The sequence below is a fragment of the Tachypleus tridentatus genome, chromosome 10 (genome assembly GCF_004210375.1).
Source record: "Tachypleus tridentatus isolate NWPU-2018 chromosome 10, ASM421037v1, whole genome shotgun sequence".
Taxonomy (NCBI): domain Eukaryota; kingdom Metazoa; phylum Arthropoda; class Merostomata; order Xiphosura; family Limulidae; genus Tachypleus; species Tachypleus tridentatus.
The window spans coordinates 62,786,257-62,800,770 of record NC_134834.1 but is presented as its reverse complement, the minus strand read 5'-3'; the positions used below and the strand labels follow the sequence as shown (position 1 = coordinate 62,800,770).

General features: G+C 33.2%; 1 pseudogene across 1 annotated transcript in view; it reads right to left on the bottom strand.

Moving 5' to 3' along the window:
* LOC143228360 (uncharacterized) overlaps window positions 1-14,514 on the bottom strand; it is a 30,044-nt pseudogene that overhangs the window by 3,172 nt on the left and 12,358 nt on the right. The gene's annotated exons all lie outside the window — the stretch shown is intronic.

Here is a 14,514-nt window from a genome sequence, read left to right as displayed (position 1 = left end):
AGTACTCAGTCTTTAACACATTTGATCATTACCTTACAATGAGGAAAGAGGCAGTTAAAAAGTTAACATAGCTTCTTTTACTAGATAAATTGGTAAAGTTGTAAGGAATGAGAAATAGAAAAAAAAAGATTAGATTTAGAATTTTCTTGCCAGCTGCTAAAGTATAGGACATAATAGATCGTGTTGAAAGTTTAGTTACTGATATTAAAGAATATATATATATATATACAGGCTCGTCATGGCCAGGAGGGTTACGGCGTTCGACTCGTAATCTTGCGATAGCTAGAATATAAATATCTCGTTTACTAACAAGAAAAGGAACAAACAGTATTTTTATCAACTTAAATCTAATAATGTTATATTATTTGAGACAAAAGTTATAAATAAATTAATAGGTCTGAATATAAATCTTAGTTTTATTTATCACAACGTTACGGACAGACACCCTTCGTCAATCGGCAGATGCTGTGTTACAGAGAAATTAGGGTAAGAAATAATGTTTCAAGGATTAGAAGTCTGGAACATTTAAAGGTTCTAATTACACACGTTAAAATAATGTTTGAGAAACTGTTTGTTTTTGTAAACAGTGTTAAAATTTGAAGAAAATAAAAACTTTTCCGGCTTAGAACAGCTAAAATTGATTGTGGAAATTAAATGAAGATAAAAATAGATCTATAAAATAATATTAAAGGAAAATATCTCTAAGAAAGGAAAGGTTGAAAAGGAGAATAAACAAAGAATAAATTATAAAGTATATAAAGAGAAAAGTTTGAGGGAACTTTTTTTCTCTAAATTATTTCAAAATAGACCTAGCAATAACACCTTAAGGGTGCTTGATGTGGAGTTAGAAGAAAAATCTGTGTCCAAGGCTAACTTGTCTTAATTTCTTCAGTGATGTGTTTTTGATGACCAGGACTATTATGTCGGAGGTACCTTTGTAATCAGGAGAAGTGAATCGCCTAGGAAATGAAAGAACAGAGAAAGCCTTCTCTTAAAGATCTAATTTGTTCTCTAACATGGAATATGGAACTAAGGCCAGTAATTGCATTGTTATATGAAACATTGCTGAGTTCCAATGGTGTGAAATTTGCTGTTTCATAGTTTATAGTATACCAAATGGTTTTTAATATTGAGATTACGTCTATAAGAGATCAAAGGAAGAATAACGAATATATCAACATGACGCTTGACTCGCAATCTGTGGGTCATGGCTTCATCCTTTAGGTTTACTATCAGGTCGTAAAACTTCTGGGTTAATACAAAATATTCACGTGATTTACCTCAAATCTAGATGAGATTAAGGTGGAAAGAAGGAAGAAGAGTGGATGTATCAGCAGTCAGTTTTGAGTGGATTAAAATTTTGAGTGTGTGATTCGTTACCAACATGTTTAAAAGATGGTATGTTAATATTATGGGAATTCTTTTGCTTGGCTTTTTTTCTTAGGTTGGATGGCGTTGGTATTTGATAAAGAACGTATATGGTTGTGGAGTGTTTTTATGACATCAGGTGGGTAGTTACGTTGAAAAGAATAGCCCGCCATCTCGACCCTTTTTACAAAGAAGCTCTTGGTACTCAGTATTGGGAACTGTCAGTTAGGAACAACCTCCTCTTTGGTTTAGTAGAGAAGAAAAGCATGATAGTCACATTATATTTGTAGTACACAGTGTTCACAAAAATATCAACAAAGTTTTGGTAATGTGTTTTATGCAGAATGTTTGTATGTGTGTGTGTGTGTAATTAGAACCTCCGCATAATCCCGCGATGGTCTTTTTTTCTTCGTGGTTTTAATGTAGCACAGTATTTAGTGCCTGTCAAAAGCGTCTGCCGAAACGTTGCACACTATTAAACTAAATAAAATTTACATTTAATTATAAGTATCATAAAACCTTACGATGGATGTATAATATAAAATTTATGGTTGCACATGTTAATTTATCGTTTATTACGTTTATCTAAATTGTTTCGATCACACATTGAAGTAAAACAGTCATTCTATAGTATTTGAGATCTGGTTCATAGTATAATTTTATTGGAATATTTGATATTTCCTATATTCATAGAGTTTTTCATATTGTTTCTTTGTTTGAAACTAAGTTTCATTATTTTTCATGATACAAGTATTGACTTGTTTATCTTGTTTGTTTTATTATCTATATTTTATTCAATATTCATTTGGGCCCAGGCTAGGAACACTCGAATCATAATCTAAGGTCATGGATTCGAATCCTCGTCATACCATAAAATGCTCGCCCTTTCAGTCGTGAGTGTGTTATATTGTGACGGTCAATCCCACTATTTGTTCATAAAAGAGTAGCCCTAGGTGTGGCAGTGGATGGTAATGACTAGCTGCCTTCCCTATAGTCTTACACTGCTAAATTAGGGATGGCTAGCTCAGATATTCCTCGTGTAGCTTTGCGCGAAATTCAAACAAAGAATGTTTATTTAAACTGCTATTTCCAATGTTCCCAATGTGATTAGTAAGTAACATAAGAGTTTAACTATTTTCTCACGTTTTGTTTTATTTACATTAGATTGTTTTTCACATCTGTCTCATTTCTCTACAAAGTGTGGGAAAATGGGATACAAATGTTTACACTATCGTAATTTTACGGTAACCTAGTTTAAAATTATTAATAATATTAATTACTATTAAAATTGTGACATTAAGTATACAGTTTGATATTACTTTATTTACTTCAGATTTTTTATAGCAGTGACATACAATAAATAACCAAACTTCCAAATAATACTCATTTCTGATAAGGTATACGTTCATGTAAATAATTTTTTATGTTTAAGAATTTATCTTTTTAATGAATAGTATGAGTGTTTAAAGATATACTCTTTTAAGAGCTAATTCTTTATGATGATAACGTAAATGTTTAGAAACTTAACAACTTATTTCTAACATATTATCTTCTTAAAGCATTGTGTTCCATATATAGCCCGTTCTATAGTTATGGGCTTAATTACAATCAACCTCAAAGATGTGCAGTGTCACCCTTTAACTTTAGAGCTTTCTATATAGTTGATAATTTTGGTAATGTTTATGAAAATAGCTCATAATTTTTTTCTCAAACTATATTTTTGTTAAAGTGCTCCACCTAAAACGTATATAACCAAAATTTATCTATACTCAATATTTTATACACCTATAAATGTCGCAATATTCCTGAATAAATTAAATATTATTCCCTTCGTAATTAATAGACAAAAAAGATATCAAATCAAACACGCGAGTCGTAAAAAGGTTTCCTTTCGAGGATTAAAGGAGATTAAAGATTAGATATGGAAGCCTTTTTCTCTCTTTAGGCATGTCAATATACAGTGAACAGGTTTGGAGCTTTGGTTATGTTTGTTTAGTTTATTGACTCTTTATGGAAATTTTTGACAAATTCTATATCTGTAGTGCGAAAACTTTTAGAGTCTGATTAAAGAAACTTTGGCAAACCGTTTAGTGAAATATATTATCATAAATGAAAGAAACTGTTGATTTACTCAACTGAAAATTTGCCTTACTTTTCAAGAAAATTATTTATTCTTTGATAGATTGTTTAAGCAACGTATTCATAATGAAACTTTGTAGAATGGACGGCAACTGCCTGTTGTGGAGACACAAGTGTAGCGGACGACGTTTGTCTTCAGGTCCTTTTATTTATTATTTTGACAATGAAAGATGTGTGGGCTTTGTGTACTAAGATTTTGATAAAATGATTTGATAATGTTACACAAAAAAGATTAGTTAACAACACGATGTTGATAGGAATATAATAACTAAATTAGTAAAGTTTGGTAATCGTACTAAAATCTTGAGTATTTCCAGTTGTGTTGAGATATATCATGATTTGTGTCACTTGGAAAGTTAGGTAGATATTTAGTAAATCACCTTTAATTATAGTAAGTGCAAGCAAGTGAGCTTCGGTTACCACAATTTGTATCACATGTTTAATATGGGTGGAAATTTTTTCAAAAACGAGAGGGAAGAAAATAATTTGACAAAGCGATGAAGAAGTTACTCAAAACACCAAAGTTACTCGTAGTAGACATAAAAGAATTTGAGGTATACGTATTAAGAACAAGTCAAAATAAGTATTTCTATTTAAATATACGAGTTAAGTATTATCAGCAGTGAATGTGTTTAGTTATAGTAAAGCCATATCGGGCTATAAGTTGTATCCAACGAGGAAAATCGAACCCTTTATAATAGCATTAGAAGTCAGAAAAGTTACCGTTGTTCCACAGGGAAATAGACCATTAGGAATACTGTGTACAGTTTTGTTCTTATCTAACGAAGGATACTAATTTACTGGGAAAGATTGATAGAAGGGCTACAATTATGATTCTGTGGTAGATTTATCTTATAAGGATAACTTAGTGGACATTTGATAAAATAAGTATTTATTTTTATCCTAAAAAACTAAAATGATTGATTCTTACACTTATTCAAAAATTTAATGGTACATAACATTGAAACTAATACAACGTTAACTGCCTTTGCCCCTTACGAAGATATCTGTTTAAAGCATCAGTATATTACACTTTAATATGATAACGTTTTAACACTTTAACGTTTTAACTAAATTTGTTTTAAACTATCAGTTGAGTTAACTATAAAAATATTTATCACCTGAAGTAGCGATTACAAAATTACACAGTTTTGTATCAGTCATGACTCTCACACTGGATGAAAGAAATTAGATGACGATATGATGCTTGGTTATCTAATCATTTATTTTGCTACGTTATTATATCTTCATGCGAACCTATTGATCAGTCCCACATTGGCACAGCGGTATGTTTGAGGACTAACAATGGTAAAAACCGGGTTCGGATACTCGTGGTGAGCAGAGCACAGAGAGCCCATTGAGTAGCTTTTGCTTAGTTCAAAACAACAACAACATATTGGTCAGAAAAGTTATACTAAATACAGCTAGGAGCCTGGGAGTTAGAGCGCTCGACTCGCAATTTGAGTCGCAGCTCGTAAACCATTACCAAACACGTCCCTTTCAGCAGTGGAGCGTTAAATGTGATGTTCAATACCACTACTTGTTGATAAAAAGTAGCTCAATAGTTAACGGTGGGTGGTGTCGACTAGCTGCATTTTCTCTAGTTTATCGCTACAAAATTAGGAATGACAAGTACAGATATATCTCGAGTAGCTTTGAGCAAAATTCAACAAACAAACAAACAAATCGAAATTACTGATACTTAATAGATAATCCTTTGGTAGAAAGGGCATGTATAAACAATTAATATCAAAGATCAGTTGAATCAAATAGTAATTTACTTAGGATGATAGAGACGGTAGACTCTGTATGTAGGCATGACTAAAGTACTCATCAGACACAATACAAATATGTATGCTAAAAAATCAAAAATGATAAATTGTTTTAGTAACATGATAGTAAAATGTGACGGTCAATCCCACTATTCGTTGGTAAAAGAGTTGGCGATGGGTGGTGGTGACAAGCTGCCATCCCTCTAGTCTTACACTACTAAATTAGGAACGGCTAGCACAGATAGCCCTCGAGTAGCTTTGTGCGAAATTCAAAAGAAAAACAAACAATACATACGTAAACATATTTTGTAACAGATGAAACTACAGAAAAACAAAGGTCAAGAGCAGAAACCATACACGTGCTCCTGAGAACAATACAAAATCAAATCAAAATGGGTTTTCGTCTATTAAAGTGATACAGTTACACTTACACGAGCTACTTCCATGACCTAGCTATTTACTGTCGCATATCTGAACCGTTTATAGAATGAAAAATGTATTCAAGCTATTCCATACGTAAACGGCCCGTGATGGAAAAGCGTGTTAAGGCGTGCGACTCGTAATCTGAAGGTCGCGGGTTCGCATCCCTGTCGCGACAAACATGCTCGCTCTCCCAACCGTGGAGGCATTTTAAGTGACGATCAACCCCACTATTCGTTGGTAAAATAGTAGTCTTAGAGTTGGCGGTGGGTCGTGATGACTAGCTACCTTCCTTTTAGTCTTACACTACTAAATTAGGAACGGCTAGCACAGATAGCCCTCGAGTAGCTTTGTGCTAAATTCAAAAGAAAAACAAACAATCCATACGTAAACATATTGTTCATGTCACTGGATTCATAGCATAAGAATTTCTATGTATTCAGACTGTTAAAACCATGGTTCCGTACACTAGATGGCGTATGGGAAAATTATAAAGGAGTGGCGTGCTTTGAACGTGACAGTCGTTTGAAATGGAAACATCGGAATGCGTTCTTTCTTAAGGCTCACGGCCGGACATGTGATAAACCACAATCGGACGTGGCGACATTATTAGGCCCCAAAATTGTTCTTATATAATGTACTCAATCACTCTATTGATAGATATATGTATCTTCTTTTTCTTAGAATATATATTGTTTGATGGATAAGTTTAAAAGTTGGATATATGCCAACTTGGTTATTTCATTAACATAATATATTTATTTGGAAACTACATTAGTTCAAAGTTGGATTAATTCATTTAAGCAGTTTGTTGGTTTATAGCTGAGCACAACTATTCACAATGGGTTATCTGTTCTTTGTCCACCATGAGTATCAAAACCTGTTTTTGTAAAATATAAACATATTCACCGTAACTTAATTCTTTCAAACTTTTTAAGCATTTTACTTTTCGTTTACTATTGATTATTTTTTTACAAAAAATATTTCAACATCGAAATAAAAAACTCGTCAACCTTTGATTACATGTAACAGGAACAGCGAAGTGATATATATTTGAACAGTATTTTATGACGATTTTTGGAAAGATACGAATCTGTAAATATCAAACCAGTACGCCTCTCTGGTGGCTCAGCGGTAAGGATGTGGGCGTATAATGTTAGAAACCGGGTTTCGATAGCCTCAATGGGCAGGTAGATAGTTCAGTATATTACAACAACGATATATTAGAAAAGTTATCGACTGTACTGCCATCTAGTGATAATTATCTTAATCTAACCTACATATAAGCTCTTATGTAACACGTCACGTTTGATTCTTCAAAATTGGAGGAGTAATAAAAGCCAAATTGTATTTATTCAGATAGAATTGATAGATTACTTCCTGTCCATTTAGATTTCAGTGACACAGGTGAGAAGAAGCCGTGAACCGTATGAGTGTAGTGAGTGTTGTGCACAATAAACCTAAAGGTGTAGAGTGACAAAACTCAGCTTCGAGTCAATTGCATAAAATTTGTCATGAAAGTAAACATATCGATTAAATGTTAACCTTAAATTGTTATTGAGTTAAGTTACTTTCTGTTATATCCCCAATAATTTCAAGAAAAATATTTTTAATCAGAGGAGATAAATCAAGAAATCAACAAATATTTTTTCTAATTTTGTTCTCTCTTTATATTTCATTTTATACTTTTAGTACATAAACTAACAACAATTTTAGGTTACTTTTGTTGCTAAGCAACATTACATACAAGTCAGTGTCGGAGGATAATGTTACCAAAAACGCACCGACTTTTCTATGTATTAGAAGTTGTTGACCTAACTAATTTTTACCACTAATTACACTATGTAACACAAACTTTGTTCCTGGATAGCATGTATTATTTCTTAATTATATATGTTGTAAAAGTACAGAAAATGGCTATTATTCCCTTCAAGATTTGTTTTTGTGACCTGGATAATGAAATTTAGAAATTAACATATTTTCCATGAAAAAACAGGCAAATTTGCACGTTTTCATTTACATAAGGTCTAAATAAAACAACATATGAGTCAATATTTACATGGATTTATACTAAAGTTATACAAAAATGTTTAGAAGTAAGTAGTTTTTCGAGATTTGTAACTGTAAGGTAAATCACTTTCATGTATCAGCCGCAAATATAGTTTCTCATCATGCTTTTTTTATACGCTCCCAGGTCATTAAAGCAAAGTTTGAAGAGAAAACTAGGTTTTTTCCCTTTAGTTTAAGCATAAGTAATTGAGAAATAACATTTTCTGCTCAGGAACAAGAAAAAGTAAAATTTTTGTTACATAGTGTTATTCTATGAATACGCCACGAATTCTTTTCATCAATGATCTTAATTTTGGCTGGCTCAGAAAGGAATTTACCAACGTTCGACTATCTCGACTACACTTTTCTGTCTATTTGTTGCTTGCCAAGTTTCATTTCGCAAAATTTATTTATTTCGATTAGCTATGAAGTGTGAGATTAAGATATAATATGGAGTGAGGTGTAGTAGTACTTGCCCCGTCATTTTTGACGGGCTATGCGCCAGCCAATGAATAGTTTCCAGAGTGAGTAGAAATCAGAGTTAGTCAAATAAACAGCGTGACAAGTGAAGCAGTTCGTTCTGTTTCTTTTTTTGTTGGATACATACATGTATATATTATGCACACAGCAAGTTAAACAATTTTTGTCCACTACCATTTTAATCTTAAATCCTGCCTATTTAAAGCTAAAATTGCTAATTGCAATAATAAAGCTTTAACAGAGAGTCAAATAATTACGCAAACCCCGTAATCCTTTAAAACAAGCAGACATGGGTATGTGTGTTTTTTCTCGTAACCAAGTCCTATCGAGCTATGTGCTGAGTTAACGGATGGGAAATCGAACCCCTAATTTTAGCGTTGTAAATCCGTCTACTTTCCGCTGTACCAGCGGGGGACGTATTCTAAGCACTACAAATAAAGTTATAAAATTAAAAGTAATTTCAAAGCAACAAAAGAAGTCAAACTTACGACACATCTTATATCTTTTATATGGAATCACAAAATTTCACAAACAATTGTTTGTTTGTTTTTGGAATTTCGCACAAAGCTACTCGAGGGCTATCTGTGCTAGCCGTCCCTAATTTAGCAGTGTAAGACTAGAGGGAAGGCAGCTAGTCATCACCACCCACCGCCAACTCTTAGGCTACTCTTTTACCAACGAAGAGTGGGATTGACCGTCACATTATACACCCCCATGGCTGGGAGGGCGAGCATGTTTAGCGCGACGGGGGCGCGAACCCGCGACCCTCGGATTACGAGTCGCACGCCTTACGCGCTAGGCCATGCCGGGCCTTTCACAAACAAGGATAGCAAGTTAAACCAATTATTTCTAGTGTAGGCACCTATAATCAGCCATAGCAAGGTTTTTGATTTTTACGGAATAAATATCCTGTTATGCGTGTCTTCGTAAAAACGTGTGATTACATTCCAGTCCAGAACGTTTTAAGTCTGTGTGCACAAAAGATGTGTTGATGACACATCTATGGTGCTTAACAATATTGAGTCAACCAATGAATTTCTCCCACTTTTAAATGGTGAACATCCGAATATAAAGTTCATTGTTTATGTTGAAAATCAACGGAATAGAAAACTCTCGTTGCTAGATGTACGTCTTAAATAATCAGAATGTACTTTTCACCAAAGTATAACATAAAACTCATGTTCACTGGACTTTATTTAAATTCTGAAAGTTTTATTTTTTCAGTTTTTATAAAAAAAATTTGGATAAAATCTTGCTGTACAGTGCAACTAAAATATGAGGAAATTAAATCTCTCTTAAAGAAATTGTTTTCCCTTGTTATATTTAATAGAATAATCCTCATTAAAACTGAAAACCCAATACCTCATTTCTGTTGTAATGTTAAATGTTCCAAAGTGAAACTTTCACCTTATTCGAACCCTACTTGGGCACCATTTCATAGAATATTAATATGAAAATTGTGAAACAGTTATATCCACAAGTTCAGTGACAATGTGACTTTAGAACAGTGAATGGTAAAATTTCTCTTTAAATTTAAAGAGAAATCATATCCTTTGAATACGTTGTGGATGGAATATGAGTTCATGTGCTCGATGTGCAACCATGGATATATTGAATCAACCACTAGAAGGCTCTGACGAAGAGTAAAATAACATGATATCGTTAGACCTATAACACTACGTATTACCAACTCTGTCTAATCGAATATGACGTGTGTTTCATGAGTTGTTCATAAATTAGTAATAAGTTATTATACATCATCAATATGTGTACATATATAAGCAATGCTCATGTAGTGAGAACTTAGCTCACTAAGTCAACTTTAATTTAAATATAATATAATTAGAAGTGAGAATTTATATTGTCTACACTTGTCAACCTAAAGGCGAAGCACATGTCAAAATTGCAGAAGTATAACAATTTACATCAAAAATAAATAAACAATTAAAGAGTATAATATTAACTCCTATGATGTCAGGAACTGTCTAAAATGTATTTTATCATTATTTCTTGGTATAGTCTAATGTTAAGATGATGGTCCACTATTTATATTGAGTTCCTTATTAGGTTTAGTGAGTGAATAAGGGTTGTGTTTAACTAACGTAAACAGTGGTGCGGTTCTGAGAGAGAACTTCGACTTTGTGAACATTAGAATGCTAAATGTTCAAGACTTTCTATTGATCATAATGTTATTGACTTTTATTTCTCATAGATTCTTAGTTTATTAATTCTCATCTGAAGGGCTTGTTTAAATTTCTTAACTTTCGATTGGTTTGGTTTGTTTCGTATTTCGGATTACGAGTCGAGTGCCTTAACCACCTGGCCATGCTCTAAGTTTGGATCTAACGTAAAATATTGTACTGTTAATGTAAGTACCAAGCAACAAAAGATTTTGAATATGCAAATCTGATTGCATCGGTATGTTATTTTAGTGCACGTTTAATTTCCCTTCCAGCTAACATGTTTCTTAACAAATATGGGGAATACTGTAAGTAGATTACGTGTTTTATTTTAGTTATTTTATCTTTGAATGATATATATAACGAACGTGGAACGCATTTTAAGTGTGTATTTATTCCATGTCCTTCTAAGTTTATAGCTCAAGCTTTACACAGATAGTATTGGCTCAGACAATTTTGTTTATATTGAATTAGCCATTTCCAATCATGCTTTTATAAAGACGTTAAAAGAAAAAGGGAATACCAGGCAATAAAATGGTTTATGAAACATCACAACAGTTGGAGTTTTCCACAAGGACCACTGTTTGTTTGTTTGTTTTAGAATTTCGCGCAAAGCTACACGAGGGCTATCTGCGCTAGCCGTCCCTAATTTAGATGTGTAAGACTAGAGGGAAGGCAGCTAATCATCACCACCCTTGGGCTACTCTTTTATCAAGGAATAATGGGACTGACCTTCACATTATAACGCCACCACGGCTGAAATGGCGAGCATGTTTGGCGCGACCGGGACTCGAACCCAGGACCATCAGATTACGAGTCGAACGACTTAACCTCCTGGCCATACGGGGCCAACAAGGATCATGTTAGAGCTTTTACTAACCAATAATTACCTGCATACGTTACCTCCGATCATTAACTGTCTGCGAGAAACAACTGCGGCTCAATTGTTTTATAATTGTAACTTAAAAATTAATACCACATTTTTTCAAGGAGATGTAAAACATTGAATTTCCATTTCAGACAAAGCTACCAGTAAAACTAAAATGAAAAGAAAAGTTCTAATGAAAACATATGAAACAAAGTACAATGCAGTGAACATCGAATTTTCAGTTGACCTTTGACACAAGCAAAGAAGTCAATGAAATTAAGTTATAAAAACAAAAATCTAAAATTACTGTTCTGTGCTTTAACGTAAACCCACACTTTCAGTTGTCTGCTGCAGGTAACCGAACGACTGATTTTAGCGTTGTAATTCCATGAACTAACAGATGTCCAATTAATATCGTTTATAACAGCTACTAATTAATATGACAAACATTAAACAAACACGAAAATTTTAATGATAATTCATTTCGAAATAACAAGCAAAAAGTGTACCAAATACGCAAGTGTATACTCAAAAACAACAAAGAAGTTGAAAACAAGTCTAAAAATCACGAAAGCTAATATTTATCTCCTTTATCATTAGTATGTTCAAAATTAAAAGTAAGTGAAAAATTTAGGTTTTATTTTACATTTAAAATGTCAAAAAGCATATCAAATCAAAATCGTACAAAAATTGAGAAAAAGGACAAATTAGGCAGCAATATTGTGACCGTCAAACACAGGAAGATAATGTAACATAACAGTACGTTTGACAAAGGACCTGTTGGTTTGTCTCGTGTCACATTCTCTAAAGTAAACTATTATAATTTTTTAGAATATGTTAAAGCCAGTCCCTGTGATACATACAGTTATTACGTTTACTATTAAACTCGCTTAATGTTACTGCATCCACAATATCCGAAGGCAACTTATTCCAAATGTCAATTCTCCTGTTAGAAAAATAAAACTGCCTTTGTTGAAGATGACTCCTATTCCGTTTTATATTTGTGTCTCTAGTTTTACTATTCTCACTGTTAAATATAAAAAATAAATGATGCATCAACACTATCAATTCCCTTTACAATCTTAAACATCTCAATCAGAACTCTACTAAGTCTCCTTTTTTAATACAATTTCATATATCTTAACCTCTCCTCATGTGACAATACATCCATCCTACGCACCATTCTAATAACCCTCCTTTGGACGAGCTCTTTTCAACAACACGATGTTCTTCCTAAGGTAAGGAGCCTAAGACCGAAAGAATACTCCAAATACGGACTCACCTGTGAACTATCCAATAAAATTATAACCTCTTCAGACATGTATTTAATATTTCGGGGTTAAAACATAAAATCCTATTTGCTCTACCTCTCGCAACAGCACACTATTCAAAACACTCTTAGGGCTTCTGCCATCCAAATTATAATTTATATTATGACAACCCACGTGCATTGTCTTGCATTTATTATAATTAAAACACATCTGCCATTTATCTGCCCAACTCAGTAAATGATCTAAGTCTTTCCGTAAAGCAGCATCATCCTCTTCAAAGTAAACAATACTCAGAACCTTGATATCATCTACAACTTTAAGTATTTTATTGGCATTCCTCCATTTATGTCATTGATGTAATAAAAAAGAACAAAAGTGTTAAGACAGAACCTTGGGGCACCTTACTCGCAACATTAATTCAGTATGACTGAACTCCATCTATAACAACCCTCTGCTTTCTTCCATTTAGCCACTCTTCTATCTAAAGAACTACCTTATCCCCCACACCTACAGAGATGATTTTTATAAGTTTTTTTTATACTCACCTTTTCAAATGCTTCCTCAAATTTCATTTTCACCCAATTATAACCTTACCCTTATCCACATGAGGAACAGTCTTTTCAACTAATGTAAATAAAAATATTTGTAAGGCAAATTTTTGCGTTAATGAAACTTTTCATACCATCTTTTACCAGACTTTACAAATGATTTTCCCACCACTAACGTAACACTAATAAATTATAATTACTGGGACAAATTTTATTACCTACCTCAATAAAAAATAGTGACATTAGTTAGCTTCCAATCATTTGGTACCTACCCATTATTCAAGAACTTACAAAAATAGTAGAGTGTCGCTCAAAACCGTTGGGAATGTATTATCTGGTTCAGGAACTTTATTCTGTTTTTAAATCTCCCAATTTTTCTTAACAAACTCAGAATGAACGTAATCATATTGTCTGACGTTCTTACCATCTATCGATATTAAGAATACTTCTTAAAAATCATTAATTATCACATTCCTTTAATTCACAGTTGGAATTATACTAAATAATATCAAGTGTTTTACCATATTTCAAGTACCATAATTTTGGACAAACATCAAACCAATGAAAATAATCACTACTGAAGAATGCCTGGTACTAATCATTAAGGCCCGGAATGGCCAAGCGTGTTAAGGCGTTCCATTCATAATCCATGGATCGTGGGTTCGAATCCTGGTATCCCTCTCAGCCGTGGGTGCGTTATAATGTGACGGTCAATCCCACTATTCGTTGATAAATATTAGCCCAAGGGTTGTGATGACTAGCTGCCCTACCCTCTAGTCTTACACTGCTAAATTAGGGATGGCTAGCACAAATAGTCCTCGAGTAGCTCTGCACGAAATTCAAAAACAAGCTAATCATTAACTAAATCAGTGTAACATGGCAAGAGATGAAACAAAATTTAATAATTGTAATATAAAATGATCCAGCTAAATTCAGGCTATGTTCAAATTAACAGGAATTAAAAAAAACACAACCATCTACACCATGACCATGGACACAAACATCTTTACTAATCTTAACAAATTTTTAGAAACTAATATACACTGCTGGCCAAAATCTTAAGGCGAATGTGTATAAACAAAAAATATTCATTTTGCGTTGTTAGACTTAACAATTTGTTTGAGTAGAACTTCGAAAGATGAAAATAAAAATAAAAAACTTTTTAGCATTTAATAGGGAAAATGTGAACACTATGAAATTAGCCAAAATACTAGCTAGTAAAAAGTTTAAGACCATACCAAAAAAAAGTCTTAAACAGGGTAGGAAATATCCAACAAGAGTCTCAGTAGAGAGTTGCACCGCCGTCATTGCGAATAACTGCAAAAATTCGCTTTGGCATGGTCGATATAAGCGTTTGCAGAAGGCTAGCTTGAATGCTTTTCCAATTGGTGAAGATGGCTTCATGAAGATCATGCACTG